The following is a 19,038-nucleotide window of genomic DNA, read 5'->3' on the forward strand; positions in this document are numbered from 1 at the left end:
CACTACCCTCTGCGTAAAAAACTTGCCTCGTACATCTACTCTAAACCTTGCCCCTCTCACCTTAAACCTATGCCCCCTAGTAATTGACCCCTCTACCCTGGGGAAAAGCCTCTGACTATCCACTCTGTCTATGCCCCTCATAATTTTGTATACCTCTATCAGGTCTCCCCTCAACCTCCTTCGTTCCAGTGAGAACAAACCGAGTTTATTCAATCGCTCCTCATAGCTAATGCCCTCCATACCAGGCAACATTCTGGTAAATCTCTTCTGCACCCTCTCTAAAGCCTCCACATCCTTCTGGTAGTGTGGCGACCAGAATTGAACACTATACTCCAAGTGTGAAATTGCTGTCCTCATTGATTTGAGTAAAAAGTGTACGGTCTTATTTATTGTCCCCCGCCCCCATCCTCTGATGTGAACCATCCTCCAGTGTCTGAAGCAGGATGGTGCCCGTTAACCTGGGCCTGTTCCCGGGAGGGAGAAGCTCCGCAGCTGCAAACCAGGGAGCTGACAATGATGGTGAAGGGTTTGCTCCAGCTCACAATGCCCGGGGACTGATTGACGGCGGGTTCGGACCAATGGGAAGAGGGGGCGGGGCTAGAGGATGGAACCAGTGCAGCCGGTCCTTCAGCCAATCAGAGTGAATGGGAGGCGGAGCAAAGCCGGGGCTCTCGCTCCCTCGGCATGCGCCAGGCGGGTCGCGGGAAAAGCCCGAGTAGCTTTCGCCGGTTCAACTGTATCCGAGCTTCGTATTCGGAGTTTCGGGCTACACGGAGTGTTTATGAAGCCTCCCGACGCACCCGCCGGCTCCATCCCTCCCTCAGGACTCACCAGGCGGGATCTGACCGGCTCACGATTTCCACCCGATCGCCTGAATCCTGAACTGTCAACCAACCAACGTGTGAGACCGGGTCCCAGCCCCGCCCCTTATTCAGTCTGATTGGTTGGAGGACCAGCAGCTCCGCTTGGTCCTCCAGATGCGCCCATCTCTTGCAATTGGTCCAGAGCAGCAGTCAATCAGTCGCCGGGCATTGTGAACTGGAGCATGCGCAGTGCCGATGATGCACCAGGCTGCGAGGTTTCACTGAAGCCCGGTGGAGGCTGCAAATCCCAACAAGAAGTTTCCGGGCTCGGCTTTGCATTGAGCTCCATGGAGACAGCTGCGGCCTGCCCCCGGTGACAGGCCTGAGTTAACGGCCACAGTTTTTATAGAGGCTGCAAACCCGCAGGGGGAAATAAATCAGAGATAGAGTTTGTTGTGAAACCAATGGGTTATTGTAAAACAGGAGGTCAGGGTTACAGTCAACAACGACAACTTCTATTTATATAACACCTTTAACATCATAAATCATCCCAGTCAACTTCACAGGAACATTATAAAACAAAGTCAGACACAAAAGGAGATATCAGGACAGGTGACCAAAAAATTTGGTCAAAGAGGTGAGTTTTAAAGAGAGTTATAAATAAGGTATGTGAGGTGGAGACGGGGAGGTTTAGGGAGGGAATTCAGTTCTTGGGTCCGAAGGAACTTAAAACCATGGCGGAGTAATTAGAATCGGGGGTGTGCAAGAGTCCAGGATCAGAGCTGTGCAGATATCTCAGGGGTTTGTGGGGCTGGAGGAGATGACAGAGACAGGGAGAGATGAGGCCATGGAGGGGTTTGAAAACAAGGGTGGGAATAGACTGGGAGCGAATGCAAGTCTCGGACACAGGGGTGATAGGGGGAAGGAACTGGCTGTGAATTAAGACATGGGTAGCAGACTTTTGGATGGCTTTACTTTTACAGAGGTAGAATGTGGGAGAGCAGCCAGGTGTGAAATGGAATTGTCGAATCGGGGGGTTACGATGGCATGACCGAGGTTTCAGCCCCAGGAGCACAGACACAGGAGAGAGGCCGGATAATGTAACGTAGGTGGAAACAGGAAGTCTTAGTGATAGCACAGACATGAGTCCAAAGATGTGCAGGTGAGGTGGATTGGCCATGCTAAATTGCCTTAATGTCCAAAAAGATTAGGTGGGGTTACGGGCATCGGGTGGAGATGTCAGCTTAGGTAGCATTCTCTTTCCAAGGGCCGGTGCAGACTCGATGGACTGAATGGCCTCCTTCTGCACTATAAAGTCTATGATTCTATGAGGTCAGAAGCTCATATTGGGATCAAATGTGAAACAAAGTTTACAGAGACTGGCGAAGTCTCAGACTTTTGCCAGGGAGAGGGATAGGGTCGGTATGTCAGGAATGAAGGTTGGAGCAGGAAACGAACAGTGGATTCAGTCTTCCCCATATTTGATTGAAGTTATTTAGTCAGCAGAAAGAGAACCAGAATGGACCCTGAGTCTGATATCCGGTGTAACTTAGTTCGAGTGGGAGAGGAAGAACGAAGGAAACCCTGGAAGATTTGGAGAAACGACCTTCGTGATTGCTCATCTAATCTCCACACAGTCAGTTCTGGACACAAGGTTAACATCTGTTATTCTGTTTGCTCAGTCAGGGTGATTCAGATTAATATCTGTCATAAGTCATGAATGAAGTGACTTATAAAGCATATTCTTACCTCTAATGAGAACTTTGGTAAAAGGATGCAGAAATAATGATCTAATACTTTATTTGGATTTCAGCCCCAGGTAGGAGGGAGTGTGTGGGATGGGGATTTACAGCTTTGGGGACAGAAGAGAGAGAAAAATGTTCCCCAGAAACTGGAATTATCTGTTCTGAATTTCTATCCCGTACTGATAGTGTGCCCTTTGAAAATACCTTTTCCAGGGCATTAGGAGAGGATTTTCAGACAGGAAATACAAACCAAATATCACATTAAGATCTGACTGTGTCACTCAGTTGATCAGGACCTGAGTATCCTCAGACGATGAATGTGGAATGAAAAATGTTTGTGGGAAAATATTTCAAACATCAGTGTCACTGGTAAAGCACCGAGACCCACACAACACACACCCGGGTGAGAGTGTTCCAGTGAACTGACTGTGGAAGGAGCTTTAACCAGTTGCAGCCTGAAAAAATACCACACCATTCACTAAGGGGAGAAACATACACGTGTTCTGTGTGAGGACCAAGCTTCACTTGATTGTCTAAAGAGGAAATGCACAAAGACACTGACTCCATGGAGATACCGTGGAAAGGTGGAGATTGTTGAAGTTGGATGTTCAACACTTTAGTGAGAATCGGGTCAAAGGAGCAAAGGGTAAGTCTCACAGACAAGATGAGCTCTGAAGGAGCATGATGGGAGAGACCAGGAAAAGAGGGGAAAGATGAATTTGGACAAGAAAGGACTTTCGAGGCAGTTTTACTGAGTGGTTTCGTGGAAGAGGAGCAGCAGAATCAGCTGATCGGTTTGTTTCAAATGGGTGGGGTTTTCCAGCCCTTCCTGCTGGCTGGATCTTCCAGTCCCACAGGTCTCTCGGTCTGCTGTTCCGGTTCATTGGTTGTCTCATTGGGTTCGCTGTAGGTCTCTTGGGGTCTGTGGAAGAACTTCTGGAGCTTCATTCGTCTGACGAATTCCCTGGAACGGAGAAACTAGGATATCATTTTCACAGCCTTGAACACGTCATCGAAGAAGACGAACATCTTGCCAAAGGCATCCCGACACCCCCACTACTTGCCTTCAAACAACCGGGCAACCTCAGACCATTGTTTGCAGCAAACTACCCAGCCTTCAGAACAGCGACCATGACACCACAAAACCCTGCCATGGCAACCTCTACAAGATGTGCCAGATCGACATGGATACCATCATTACATGTGAGATCACCACCCACCAGGTACCCAGTATACTCGTGCGACTCGGCCAATGTTTTCTACCTCATATGCTGCAGGAAAGGATGTCCCGAGGCGTGGTACATTGGCGAGACCATGCGACAATGGATGAACTGACATTGCGCGGCAATCGCTTGGCAGGAATGTTCCCTTCCAGTCAGGGAACACTTCCGTCAGTTAAGGGCATTCAGCCTCTGATCTTCGGGAAAACGTTCTCCAAGGCGGCCTTCAGGACGCGCGACAACGTAGAATCGCCGAGCAGAAACTGATAGCCACGTTTCGCACACATGAGTACGGCCTCAACTGGGATCTTGGATTCATGTTGCATTACATTCACCCCCCATCATCTGGCCTGGGCTTGCGAAATCCTACAAACTGGCTTGGCTTGAGACTATTCACACCTCTTTAACCTGTGATTATCCCTCTCTCCAGTCGCACCGTCTGGACCTTTAAAGACTTAATTACCTGCAAAGACTCGCATTCAAAGAACTATATCGCATCATTGAATTTTTCTATATATGTGTTTGTGGAATCCACCTCTTCATTAACCTGAGGAAGGAGCTGCACTCCGAAAGCTAGCGATTCGAAACAAACCTGTTGGACTTCAACTTGGTGTGCCCACCCCAGTCCAATGCCGTCATCTCCACATCATAAATCGGAAGTATTTAATGCTTCTGCCAGTTTCGAACAAGGCACCTTTCGCACGTTAGGTGAATGTGATAACCGCTACACCACAGAAGCAGCTGGCAGCACAGTACCCAATGGCCTTGTGCAACATTCAACTGCAGTCTTGCTGCAGCTTTCAATGGTTCGGCTGGGAGGCCAGGTCACTTATTACATGAAGACAGCGGTTCCTTTAAAACAGATGTCTCAACTTGTAAGACTATGAGATTTAGAACTTATATTGAACTTTAGCATTTGTTCAGCAAATATCCAATGGAACAATGCTCTCTGGTCAATCATTAATGCATCACAGGGCAGCACAGTGGTTAGCACTGCTGTCTCACGGCGCCGAGGTCCCAGGTTCGATCCCGGCTCTAGGTCATTGTCCTGTGGAGTTTGCACATTCTCCCTGTGTTTGCATGGGTTTTGCCCCCACAACCCAAAGATGTGCAGGGTAGGTGGATTGGACACGCTAAATTGCCCCTTAACTGGGAAAAAGTGAATTGGGTACTCTAAATATTTTATTTTTTAAATCATTAATGCATCATTCTTATCTTCCAACAGAAAATTTCCACCAATTTTACTCAATATGTTTCAGTATTCAATATATTTATTTATTTGTTATATATGACTTTGTTTTGAATTCAATAGCTCTCGAATCTTCACTCTTAATAACTCTGAAATATACACCATTGAATTGCAAACACGACTGACCAAGAAAAGAAAGCTTTTCACTGGGTAATACAAATCCCATGAATCTTTGTTCAGTTTGACCATTGTCAGCATTTGAACAAAGTCAAATATAGTTAAATGGAAGAGAATTGAGAATTATGTGTTGCTTATATTTGACCCCTCTGTGTTTTGGTGTGAAACATTCTGCAGCCTATATACCGTTCATGTATAAGAAAGGAGGGGTGACAGCAAATCCGCACTGAGCCTGGATTTCCTCATCTCCCTGAGTGGCTTTTCCTGTTTCCCTGTCATGAAGGCCGAATTTTTCAAAAAGGTGGTTCAGTTAAATCTCTGCCATTTCCTCGAATTCAGTTACAGTATTGTTTGTGTCTGTCTATATGAGCATACATTACCATTAGATATGTTTCAGATGCTGACTAAAATGTTAATCTGCGTCTACAAAGCCATTAAAAACCCCCCGGACTGGAGGCCTGGGTAAATGATATGGCAGGGTTCATTAAACTGGAGCAGATAAAGTTTGCCCTGAGAGGATCGGCTCAAGGGTTCACCAGGCGGTGGCAGCCATTTCTCGACTACCTAGGGGAACGTTAGAGGGAAGACAGATGACCAGCAGCAGCAACCCAGGGGGGGGGGGGTTTAGTTTAGGTCAAAGATAAAGGGGTTTTGTTACTTGTGTATTGTTTAAAATTTCTGTATTGTTATTGTTGCGTTTGCTTTGTAAGAGGGGAAAAATTGTTGTTTGGGAAAAAATTCTCAATAAAACATTTATAAAAAAAAAATACAAAGCCATTAAATTCTTTTGTGAACTGAGCAAACTGCCAAGATCCGCACTTTGTTTTTTCATGTCTGGACTTATCTGTCTGGACTGTAGAACAATACTTTTCACTGTACCTCATTAATAAATCAAATCCAATCAAAGAGACATTTTCTTACTCATCTTCAAATTGAAAAGAGTCTTCTTAAAACTTATTTATTCATGGGAGGTGGGGGTCACTGGCTGGACCAGCATTTACTGGCATTCCAATTGCACTTGAACTGCGTGTCTTTTGAGGCTATTTCAGAGGGCACGTTCAAGTCAATCACAACATTGCTGTGGATCTGGAGTCACGTGTAGGCCAGGACACGTACGGAGAGCAGATTTCCTAAAGGAATTTGTGACCCAGACAGGTTTTTCCAACAATCATGAGACGTTTAATTTGAGACTTTTATTCAATTTCAATATCTTTCATAGGCAGATTCAATCCCAGATCCCCAGAGCATTAACTTGGGTCTCCGGATTACTAGCCCAGTAACAATACCATTACCCCACTGCCCAGCCCACATAGTCTTGGCAGAATATGATGTTTTGTAACTTCCCATAGTTATAAAGGAATTGATTTTTTCAAACAAATTCTGATAGTTCTGCAGTTTCTGGAAACATTTTGGTTGATCTTGTTTATTTTTTAAAATAAAGATCGAGTCTTTGCAATATAACCTAATATACCAAGTCACTAATGATAATCAATGTTCGCTACTGAATAATCATTAATTTATTTATTGTTTTTTCCTATGAAATCAATACATAGTTAAATCGGAAAGGGACAGAAGGTGAAATGGCTGCAGGAAGCCACATGTTTGAGGTATAAAAGGGCTTCCTTGACCTTGTTACTAATGACAGTGAATACACTATGAAAAAAACAATTTTTAAACTAAATGTGATTACACATGTGTACTTACAGCTTCCTACATTACAACAGTGAATATGTTTCAAAAGTACTCCATTGGCTTTAAAACAGTTTAGGAGGTCCAGTGGTCATGAGAGGTTTTATAGAAAAGTACATTTGTTCTAATTGTCTTCAAACTAGGATACATTACACTCAGTGTCCTCACCAAAATCATTGATAAAGGTTGAGTCATAATTTTGTGTAATAACCACGTCACTGATACCATTTTGCATACTCTGTGAATCTCCAGATACACCATATCCACAATTATTTGTTCTAAAACACATCAAGTGTGGAATGCACGGTCTATAAATGGTGCTAGAATTTCATTGGACTGTAACATCCAAAAAGGAATTTGGTGCATTCTGAAAAAAATAGTCGAACTGTGGGATGAAATGGGTCATGGTACAATACTAGCATGGAACAAATGGGCCAAATAGACTCCTCTGTGCTCCAGGAGCCTGGTGTACATGGAAAGCGAGTGGTAATGACCTGGAAGCTACTGCCTATGAGGGTAGGAGATGCAGAGATGACGGCTTTCAATAGGAAATTGGACAGGCACTGAGAGAAATAAACCACAGGGATTTAGTGATAGAATGGGCAATGGACAGACTGGCTTGCTCCATAGAGCCGACACCGTCTCAAAGGGCTGAATGGCCTCATTCCCCACCCTCCAGATGCTGTGATCTCAGGAGAGAAATTCAGCTGCTCCAGTCACTCCAACTAACTGGAGTCCCTCAACTCTGGTGCCATTCTCATTAATGTCCTTTACACCCTCTCTAAGAACTTCATATCTTTCCCAAAGTATGGGGCCCATATATAGGGTTTCATTGCAGAGGGATAGAATTGAAAAGCAGAGGAATTGTTCAACTGGGGTCAGACTACACTGGGAGCACTGTCAACATTGGTGATCTCCATTTAGAAAAAGGAAACAGAGGCGCTGGATAAGGTGCAACAAAGATTCATAATATACAGAACTGAGAGCATTTAACACTCAGGAAAGGCTGGGGCTACTTTTTTCTGGAAAAGAGAAGACTGGTGGGTGACCTGATGGAATCTTTAAGATTATGAAGGGATTCAATAATCCAATAGGGATTTCAGTAGAAACCTCTTTATCGAGCGAGTGGTGAGAATGTGAAACTCGCTACCACAGCGAGTGGTTGAGGTGAACAGCATGAATACATTGAACGTAAAGCTAGATACATACATGAGGGAGAAAGGAATAGAAGGAGATGCTCATGGGGGTGGGGAGGGGGGGGGGGAGATATAGAGGGGTGGGTGGAGGATCATGTGGAGCATAAATACTGACACAGACCATGGCTAACCTCAGCCGGTATGGGAAGTTAACCTGTGCTGGTGGTGTCACTCAGCACGAACCAGCCATCCAGCCAACTGAGCTAACCAATCCCCGTGTAAATCTGTAATAATTCCTTCAATATTAGTGATTGCCTGTCTCGCATCATACTATTTTATGTACTTTTCCAGTGCACCTCAGACAACTTGCCCCTCATACCCTAATAGTTTTCTTCTGTGAGAAGCACCAAGATAAATTAAACAAAAGAACCATGTAACAACATAGCCCAATTTCATGGCAATGTCGCATGATGTTTGGAGTTTCCAAACAGAAATGGTAATGAAACATCTTGTAACCTCCAAACCCCCTTTCACTCTTTGATCCTTGTGAAATGTGAAACCAGATATTCGCAAGAAGACTCAGAAAGATTCAGCCCACTGGAGGCAAAGTCGTGAGACCGGCCAGTCCAGCAGAAAGAAACCCTCTGACCATCCCCATTGGCCAACAGAATAAACAAACTGCAGTCCTTGATGTAATTGAGAACAGAAACAATAACAGCAGAATCCAATCCCTGTAATCAGTTGTGAACTTGTTGGTGTCTCAGGAACTGCGATAAATTAATAAAATCCCTTCACACATTGAGAGCAGGTGAACGGCCTCTCCCCAATATTAACTCCCTGGTGTGACTGCAGACGGCATAACCGAGTTAATCGAGCAAATAGACGTAAACGGGTGTGAGATAATGGGGATTATGGAGACATGGCTGCAGGATGACCAGGGATGGGAACTGAATATATTCAGTGTTTAGGAAGGACAGACAAAAAGGAAAAGGCAGTGAAGTGGCAGTGCTGGTTCAAGAGGAAATTAATGCAATAGAGAGGAAGGGTATTAGCTCCGACAATGTGGAATCTGTATGGGTCGAACTGAGAAACAGCAAGGGACAAAAAAAATAATGGACATCGTACATAGCCCCCAAACTGCAGTGGTGATGTTGGGATTAGCACAAACAGGAAATTAGGCTGATTGTAGAAGTTTCTATAGGTATGTGAAGAGAAAATGATTGATGAAAATAAATGCATCTTCCTTACATTCAGAAACAGGGGAATGTATAATAGGGGACAAAGAAACTGCTGGGCAAATAAATACATAATTTGGTTCTGTCTTCACAAATGAGGGCACAAATCAGATACCAGAAATGTTGGGGACGCAGGATTTAGTGAGAGGGAGGAACTGAAGGAGATCAATATTAGTAGAGGAATGGTGTTGGGGAAATTGATGGGATTGAAGGCTGATAAATCCCCAGGGCCTGATAATCTGCATTCACAAGTAGTTAAGGAAGTGGCTCCAGAAATAGTGGATGCATTGGTGGTCATCTTCCAGGATTCTATAGACGCTGGAACAGTTCCTGCAGATTGGAGGGTGGAGTATGTAATTCCACTATTTAAAAAGGGATCTAGAGAGAAAACAGGGAATTTTAGACCAGTAAGCCTGACATCGGCAGTGGGGAAATATCAAGAATTCATTATCAAAGATTTTTTAGCAAAGCACTTACAAATCAGTGGCAGGATCAGACAGAGTCAGCATGGATTTATGAAGGGGAAATAATGCTTGACAAATCTACTGGAATTCTTTGAGGGTGTAACTGGTAGAGTTAACGAGGGAGAGCCAATGGATGTGGTATATTTGGACTTTCAGATGACTTTTGACCAAAGTCCCGCACAATATATTAGTGTGTAAAATTGAAGCACAGGGGATTAGCGGTAGTATATTGAGATGGATAGAAAACTGTTTGTCAGGCAGGAAACAAAGAGGAATTAATGCTCTTTTTCAAATTGGCAGGCAGTGACTAGTGGGGCACCGCAGGGATCCCTGCTGGGACCCCAGTATTCACAAGATATATTGATGATTTAAAAAAAAAATTTTAAGTACCCAATTCGTATTTTCCAATTAAGGGGCAATTTAGTGTGGCCAATTGACCTATCCTGCACATCTTTGGGTTGCGAGGGTGAGACCCCTGGAGACAGGGGGAGAACTTGGCTCCACACAGACAGTGACCCGGGGCAGGATTGAACCCTGGTCCTCAGCACCGCGAGGCAGCTGTGCTAACCACTGTGTCACCCTATATATTAATGATTTAGATGAGGGAACAAAATGCAATATCTCCAAATTTGCAGATGACACAAAGCTAGGTGGAGGGTGAGCTGCGAGGAGGATGCAGAGATCCTTCAGTGTGATTTGGTCAAGTTGAGTGAGTGGGCAAATGAATGGCAGATGCAATATAATTTGTAGAAATGCGAGGTTATCCACTTTGGGATCAAAAGTGAGAAGGCAGACTATTATCTGAACGGCCATAGATTAGGAGAGGGGTCTATGCAATGAGACCTGGGTATCCTCGGATACCAGCCATTGAAGGTAAGCATGCAGCTACAGCAGGCGGTAAAGAAAGTAAATGGTATGCTAGCAGATTGGAGTACAGGAGCAGGGTTATCTTGCTGCAATTGTACTCATTATACTCAAAGAATTATTCTAAGATAGGATCTATGCACATTTGGAAATGAATGGTCTTATTAGTGACAGACAGCATGGTTTTGTACGAGAGACGTCATGTCTCACTAATTTGATTGAATTATTTGAAGAGGTGACAAAAATGATTCATGAGGGAAGGTCTGTGTATGTTGTCTACATGGACTTCAGTAAAGCATTTGATAAGGTCCCTCATGGCAGGCTGGTGCAAAAGATTAGATCACATGGGGTCAGGGGTGAACTAGCTGGATGGATCCAGAACTCGTTTCCCCACAGTAGACAGAGGATAGCAGTGGAAGGGTGTTTTTCCAAATGGAGGTCTGTAACTAGTGGATTCCTCAGGGATCAGTTCAGGGACCTCTGCTCTTTGTAATATATATAAATGACTTGGAAGAAAACGTAGCGGGTCTGATTAGCAGGTTTGCGGGTGATACTAAGATTGCAGGAGTTGCGGACAGTGGTGAAGATTGTCAGAGAATACAACAGGATATAGATAGGCTGCAAAATTGGGCAGAGAAATGGCAGATGGAATTTAACCCGGACAAATGCGAGGTGATGCATTTTGGTAGATCCAGTGCAGGTGGGAGCTATAAAATAAATGGCAGAACCATCAGGAGCATAGACAAGCGGAGAGATCTGGGCGTGCAGGTCCACAGATACTTAAAAGTGGCAGCACAGGTGGAAATGAAAATGAAATGAAAATCGCTTATTGTCACGAGTAGGCTTCAATGAAGTTACTGTGAAAAGCCCCTAGTCGCCACATTCCGGCGCCTGTTCGGGGAGGCTGGTACGGGAATTGAACCGTGCTGCTGGCCTGCCTTGGTCTGCTTTAAAAGCCAGCGATTTAGCCCAGTGAGCTAAACCAGCCCCTTATGGTGGTGGTGAAGAAAGCAGATAGCATGCTTGCCTTCATAGGACGGGGGTATCGAGTATAAAAGCTCGAACATTGTGTTACAATTACATAGAATTGGTTTAGCACAGGGCTAAAGTGCTGGCTTTTAAAGCAAACCAAGGCAGGCCAGCAGCACGGTTCAATTCCCGTACCAGCCTCCCCGAACAGGTGCCGGAATGTGGCGACTAGGGGCTTTTCACAGTAACTTTATTTGAAGCCTACTTGTGACAATAAGTGATTTTCATTTCATTTCACATAGAATGTTGGTTAGGCCACATTTGGAATACTGTGTCCAATTCTGGTCACCGCACTACCAGAAGGACGTGGGGGCTTTGGAGAGAGTACAGAAAAGGTTTACCAGGATGTTGCCTGGTATGGAGGGTATTAGCTATGAGGAGAGATTGAATAAACGGGATTGTGTTCCCCAGAGAGATGGAGGTTGAGGGGCGACCTGATAGAAGTTTATAAAATTATTAGGGGTATAGATATGGTGAACAGTTGGAGGCTTTTTTCCAGGGCGGAAATGACAATTACAAGGGGACACAAGTTCAAGGTGAGGGGGGAAAAGGTTCAGTGGAGATGTGCGGGGGAAGGTTTTTACAAGTTAGCGACTTTTAAGACTTATCTGGATAGCCATATGAACAGACGGGTTCTAGAAGGATACAGGCGGTTGGTCTAGATAGGACACGTGATCACCGCAGGTTTGGAGGGCCGAAGGGCCTGTTCCTGTGCTGTATTGTTCTTTGTTCCATACAGGGCCTTGGTGAGGCCGTACCTGGAATATTGTGTGTAATTTTCGTCTCCTTATCTGAGGAAGGATGTTCTTGCTCTAGAGGGAGTGCAGCGAAGGTTTATCAGACTGATTCCTGGGATGGTGGGACTGTGGACTGACGTATGAGAGATTGAATCTGTTCGGATTGTATTCGCTGGAGTTCAGAGAACGGGGGATCTCATAGAAACCTATAATATTCTAACAGGGCTTGATAGGGTAGATGTAGGAAAGATTTTCCCGAAGGCGGGAGTGTACAGAACCAGTGGTCGCAGTCTGAGGATACGAGGTAGACCATTTAGGACAGAGATGAGGAGAAATTTCTTCAACCAGAGAGTGGTGAGCCTGTGGAATTTGTTACTACAGGAAATAGTTGAGGCCAATACATTGTATGTTTTCAAGAAGCAGTTAGATATAGCATTGAGGGCGAAGGGGATCAAAGAATATGGAGGGGGAAACGGGATTCGGCTATGGAGTTGGATGATAAACTATGATCAGACTGAATGGCGGAGCAGGTGCAAAGGGTCAAATTATCTCTTCCTGCTCCTATTTTTTATGTTTCTATGTAATCCCTTCCCACACTAAGAGCAGGTGAATGGTCTCTCCCCAGTGTGAACTCGCTGGTGTGACTGCAGACTGGATAACTGCAGTCCAAAGACGTGCAGGTTAGGTGGATTGGCCATGATAAATTACCCGTAGTGTCCATAAGGGTTGGGAGGGGTTATTGGGTTGCGGGGATAAGGTGGAAGTGAGAGATTAATGTGGGTCGGTGCAGACTCGATGGGCCGAATGGCCTCCTTCTGCACTGTATGTTCTATGTAATTCTATGTAACTATGTGAATCCATTCCCACAGAGGGAGCAGGTAAATGGCTTCTCCCCAGTGTGAACTCGCTGATGTCTCTGCAGGATGGATGTATCAATAAATCCCTTCCCACACTGAGAGCAGGTGAACGGCCTCTCCCCAGTGTGAATTCGCTGGTGTGTCTGCAGGCTGGATAAATCACTGAATCTCTCCTCACACCGAGAGCACGTGAATGACGTCTCCCCAATGTGAACTCTCTGATGGCTCCGCAGACTGGCTAACCAAGTGAATCCCTTCCCACACTGAGAGCAGGTGAATGGCTTTTCCCCAGTGTGAAGTCGCTGGTGTGTCTGCAGGATGGATAACGAAGTGAATCCCTTCCCACACTGAGAGCAGGTGAACGGCCTCTCCCCAGTGTGAATTCGCTGGTGTGTCTGCAGGATGGATAACGAAGTGAATCCCTTACCACAGATGGAGCAGGTGAATGGTCTCTCCCCAGTGTGAACTCGCTGGTGTGTCTGCAGACTGGATAACTGTGTGAATCCATTCCCACAGAGGGAGCAGGTGAACGGCTTCTCCTCAGTGTGAACTCGCTGATGTCTCTGCAGGATGGATGAATCAATAAATCCCTTCCCACACTTAGAGCAGGTGAATGGCCTCTCCCCAGTGTGCCTGCGTCGATGAATCTCTAGCCTCGATGGGAATCTGAATCCCTTCCCACAGTCCCCACATTTCCACGGTTTCTCCATGTTCTGGGTCTCCTCGTGTCTCTCCAGATTGGACAATCAGCGGAACTTTGTCTACACACAGAACATGTGCTCTGTCTCTCCTCACTGTGAATGGTGTGATGTTTTTTCAGGCTGTGGAACTGGTTGACGCTCTTTCCACAGTCAGTTCACTGGAACACTCTCACTCGGGTGTGTTGTGTGGGTCTCGGTGCTTTTCCAGTCACGCTCACATTTAAAATCTTTTGAAGCCGACAGATTGGACAAACATTTCTCCTTCTCGCTTATGATATTCAGAGCCCAATGATATTCAGATCAGAAGGAATCGAGTGAGTTTGTCACATCGAGACGTGATGTTTGAGATTTCTGTCTGTAATTCCGCCTCTTCCAATATCCTTTAAAAACAATTTACAAAAGTCATCATTGTCAGTAGAGGATAGAAATTCAGAACAGACGGTTCTAGTTCCTATGGGGCATTATTTCCTCTCTCGTTCTCCAAAAGCTGTAAATCTCCATCCCACACACTCTCCCTCCATTCTCACTCTGCTGTATCTAATACTCACCCTCCCAATTCTCCTGAAGGTGCTCATTCATCTTGATTGACAGATCCAAGCTCAGCTCACTGCTTCTTGACCAGGACACAGCTGTTAGAACAGGAGCAAGAGTAGGCCATTCAGCCCACCGAGTCTGCTCAACCATTCAATGAGATCCTTGGCCGATCTACCTCAACACCATTTTCCCACACGGTCCCTATATCCCTCGATCATTTCAATATCTAGAAACCTATCAATATTTGTCTTGAACATACCTGATGACTGAGGCTCCACATTCCTCTGGGGTAGAGAATGCCAAAGCTTCACCACATCCTCGAGTGAAGAGATCCCTCCTCATTTCAGCTTTCTCTCTATTTTCCTACCTGTTCCCCATAACCCTCAACTCCATTGTCAAAAAATATCTGTCAAACTTTATTTATTTATTTAAAAAAAAAAATTTTTTTTTTTAAAGAGTAGCCAATTATTTTTCTTTGAATGAAGGGGCAATTTAGCGTGGCCAATCCACCTAACCAGCACATCTTTGGGTTGTGGGGGCGAAACCCACACAGACATGGGGAGAATGTGCAAACTCCACACAGAGAGTGACCCAGGGCCGGGATTTGAACCCGGGTCCTCAGCGCCGCAGTCCCAGTGCTAGCCACTGCTCCACATGCTGCCCTCATATCTGTCAAACTTGTGCTTCAATATATTCATATATTCAATGACCCCCAGATACAACTGGTCCCTGTGGAAGAGAAATCCAAAGACTAACAACCCTCTGAGGGAAGAGATGACTGGAAATCTATAATGGAGCTGCAGTCTTATATTACAAGACGAGAAATAATTATACATTTACTTTATTACAGAACGGTAAATAATATATCTAATCTGTACCATGTAACAACACTAGACATATCTCTGTCCATTATTAATTTAATTGCCCTGAAGTGTCTGCCATCTCCTGGGGAATCCACCCATTTAATTGTGAACATTAGGAAAGAGACAATCCTTTTTTGAAATAAATTTAGAGTAACCAATTATTTTTTTCCAATTAAGGGGCAATTTAGCGTGGCCAATCCACCTACCCTGCACATCTTTGGGTTTTGGGGGTGAGACCCATACAGACACAGGGAGAATGTGCAAACTCCATATGGACAGTGGCCCAGGGCCAGGATCAAACCCGGGTCCTCGGCTAACCACTGAACCACTGTACCTGCCCTTATAGTGATGACTTTTGTGAACGCCTTTTACAGGATACTACAAGGGGAGGATTTACAGATGGAAACTCAAAACAAACTTCACATCAAGATTTTACAGAGTCACTCCATTCATCAGGACCTGAATATCATTGGCCCGTGAATGTGGAAGAAGAAATGTTTGTCTGTGGGAAAAGATTTTCAAGATCAGTGTGACTAAAAAAAAAACGATTCACACATGACTCGAGTGTCTGTGGGAAAAGATTTTCAAGATCAGTGTGACTAAAAAAAAACCCGATTCACACATGACTGGAGTGAGAGTGTTCCAGTGAACTGACTGTGGAAAGAGCTTTAACCAGTTACACAGTCTGAAAATATACCTCACCATTCAGAGTGGGGAGAGACCGTATACGTGCTCTCTGTTGGGACAAGACTTCAACAGATCGTCAAACGTGGAAAGCGACAAGGACACCAGCAGCATGCTGAAACCATGGAAATATGGGAAGGGATTCAGGTCCCTATGTGAGCTGGAGACTGATCACCATAGTCAAACCGGCGGCAGACCATTCACCTGTTCTGAGTGTGGATAGGGATTCACTCAGTTATTCCAGTGAGGATTTATCCTCGAGGTGGGCAATATCATCGTTCTTTTTCTTTTTGTTCTGAGAGGGGTTGCCCCGCCAGAAGCTGGTGAATGAGAGTGAGATGGGGGCTGCAGTTGTTGAACCAGTTTTGGCTGGTCTTGTCTGGGTCTGAGCCTGGGGTAGTGGGGGGGTTTGGTTTCAATTTATGTATTATGTGGGGCGTTGGCAGGAAATGGGGTTGGGAGAGAGGGGTTAGCTTGCTGGTGATGACTATAGAACTGTTTTTGTTTTACTCTCAGGGCGTGTGTGGCGGCCATCTTGTGTGGGCCCTTGGCCTGTATCTTTTGAGGATTTACTCGATCGTCCCTCACGATGGAAATGGCTGACTCCATGATGGGGAAGTGGGGGTGGGAGACCCTGGATTCGGCTGGTCATCTAGAATGTTAGGGGATTGGGTGGTTCAGTGAAGAGGTCGAGTGTTTTTGCTCACTGAGAGAATCCAAATGCTGGTGTGGTGTTCTTGCAGGAGACTCACTTGCAGGTTAGAGATCAGACCAGGGTGGCACAGTGGCGCAGTGGTTAGCACTGCTCCCTCATGGCGCTGAGGTCCCAGGTTCGATCCTGGCCCCGCGTCATTGGCTGTGTGGAGTTTGCTCATTCTCCCCATGTCTGCATGGGCTTCGCCCCACAACCCAAAGCTGTGCAGGTTAGGTGTATTGGCCACGTGAAATTGCCCCTTAATTGGAAAAAAAAATAATTGGGTACTCTAAATATATAGAAGAAAAAAATAGAGATCAGACCAGATGGCAGCGGGGTGAGCCAAGAGTGTCACTCAGGCTTTGACGAAGGGCTCGAGCTGCTGCAATTCTAATCAATAAACAGATTCCTCTTTCGGTCACTGGGCTTGTTGCGGACACTAATGGGAGATACATGGTGGTCAATGGGTCGTTGGCAGGTACATTGGTGGTGAATGTCTATGCCCCTTACTGGGACGATGGGCAGCACGGCAGCCCAGTGGTTAGCACTGTTGCTTCACAGCACCAGGGACCCAGGTTCAAATCCCGGCTTGGGTCACTGTGCGGAGTCTGCACGTTCTCCCCGTGTCTGCGTGGGTTTCCTCCGGGTGTTCTGGTTTCCTCCCACCGTTCCAAAAGATGTGCTGTTAGGTAATTTGAACATTCTGAATTCTCCCTCAGAGTACCTGAACAGGCGCTGGAATAGGTGACTCGGGGATTTTCACAGTAACTTCTCTGCAGTGTTAACAATAAAGAATGTGGCAATAATAAAGATTATTATTATGCAGCATTTGTGAAAAAAATGTTGGGATCCATCCCAGACCTGGACACAGATCAATTGATTCTTGGAGGGGACTTCAATTGTGTTCTGGATCTTAAATGAACTGGTCCAAGCCCATTCAACCTCTACAATATCACAGAAAAAGGAAATGAAACCAGACAGACCATCCAACATCGACCCAGGCACCAGAAACGACAATGCAAACCCGGCAAAAGATTTTTAAAAACTGTGCCCATCAGCAGATTATAAAAGGATGACGGGACACAGATTTAAGGTTGTGAACAAGATCTACAGGGGAGATAGGAGGTAGTCATTTTATACAATCTGGAACTCAATGCTTACACACAAAGGCTGATAATCTCCAGGTCCTGATAATTCGAACAGTGGTGTCAGAATTTGATGTGAGGATTGGTTGTGAGTTTCCTGTCTGCGAATCCCTTTCTAAGCCCCTGTGAAAGAAGTTTACAAAGGCACCATTGTCAGTCCAGAAATTTAATTCAGGAAAGATAAATATTTCGCCTGGTTTGAATTTGCTGTGTGTAAATCCTCCCCTACTAATCCCCTGTAAAACGAGTTTCCAAAATTAATCACCGTCAGTCCAGGAAAGAAATCCACTACATTCTCCCCTCCTGCTCCCTGATCCAGGATGCACACTCACCCCCTTGTCATCAGCACTCCCCTGATTTGAAGGTGATGTTGACACAGGATTGCGAATTTCTGCCCTGCATCTTCATGTGACTGAACAGAGCCACAGAGCTTTGAACACATGGGCAGGATGTCCAATGAGACAGTGAAATCCGGAGAGCAGGATTTGCTTCCTTTTCTTTCCATCTCTGTCACCGCTTTGCATCATCAATAAGACATTTAGACTCAAAGACTAATCCAGTTTAATGGACAAGTTGTCTCCATTCTGAACAATGGGGAACAAGCTCCTCCCACTCATTGAAACATCGCCCCGACAAAGATGACAAACGCGCATGCGCCCTGATGCACATCCAATAAAGATGGCGGCCGTTAACCTCAGCCAAAAGGAGTTGCAGTTCTGCTCGGTACAAACTGGGTCCCGGAACTTTTTTTCCGCGGTTTGCGGCTGACAACAGCTTTACACAACGTTACCGCCCACCCTCTCCATCTCTCGCTCCCTCCATATTGTTAAACGCCTCTTACCAATTTACGATCTGAAAAAGACTTCCTTCTCCTTCGCCATTACCCACACTGCGCATGCTTCAATCACAGCGGGCCCCGCCCCTCATTCACTCCGATTGGTTGGAGGACCAGCCGCCCTCACTCGGTCCTCCACTACCGCCTCCTCTTCCTATTGGTCGAGACCTGCCGTCAATCACCTGGACATTGTGACGGTGACAGATGGTGAGAACAGCCACAGGCTCAGGCTGACTCGCTGATTGTTCCTGTCTCTGACTCCTCCGCCTCCCCAATCCCCTCTTCTGCTGCCCCACCCTCTGTCCTCCCTCCCCTCTGAGGTGGGAATGGGACCACCTGGGACTGCAGGTCCTGCCCTCTGTCTGAGGTGGGAGTGGGACCACCTGGGACTGCAGGCCCTGTCCTCTGACCCCCCCCCCCCCCACCACTCTGTCTGA

At 45.7% G+C, this 19,038-nt stretch overlaps 1 long non-coding RNA gene across 1 annotated transcript; it reads right to left on the bottom strand.

Annotated features, from left to right (window-relative positions):
- Positions 1 to 1,252: 1,252 nt before the first annotated feature.
- LOC140419131 (uncharacterized) lies at positions 1,253 to 18,671 on the bottom strand. Its single transcript, XR_011945547.1, has 4 exons — positions 18,608 to 18,671; positions 17,783 to 17,889; positions 13,573 to 14,226; positions 1,253 to 3,512 (listed from the first exon to the last, which is right to left on the bottom strand). It is a non-coding gene; the product is annotated as an uncharacterized lncRNA (long non-coding RNA).
- Between the last annotated feature and the right edge of the window lie 367 nt (positions 18,672 to 19,038).

This window comes from Scyliorhinus torazame, chromosome 5, assembly GCF_047496885.1.
Source record: "Scyliorhinus torazame isolate Kashiwa2021f chromosome 5, sScyTor2.1, whole genome shotgun sequence".
Classification (NCBI taxonomy): Eukaryota; Metazoa; Chordata; class Chondrichthyes; order Carcharhiniformes; family Scyliorhinidae; genus Scyliorhinus; species Scyliorhinus torazame.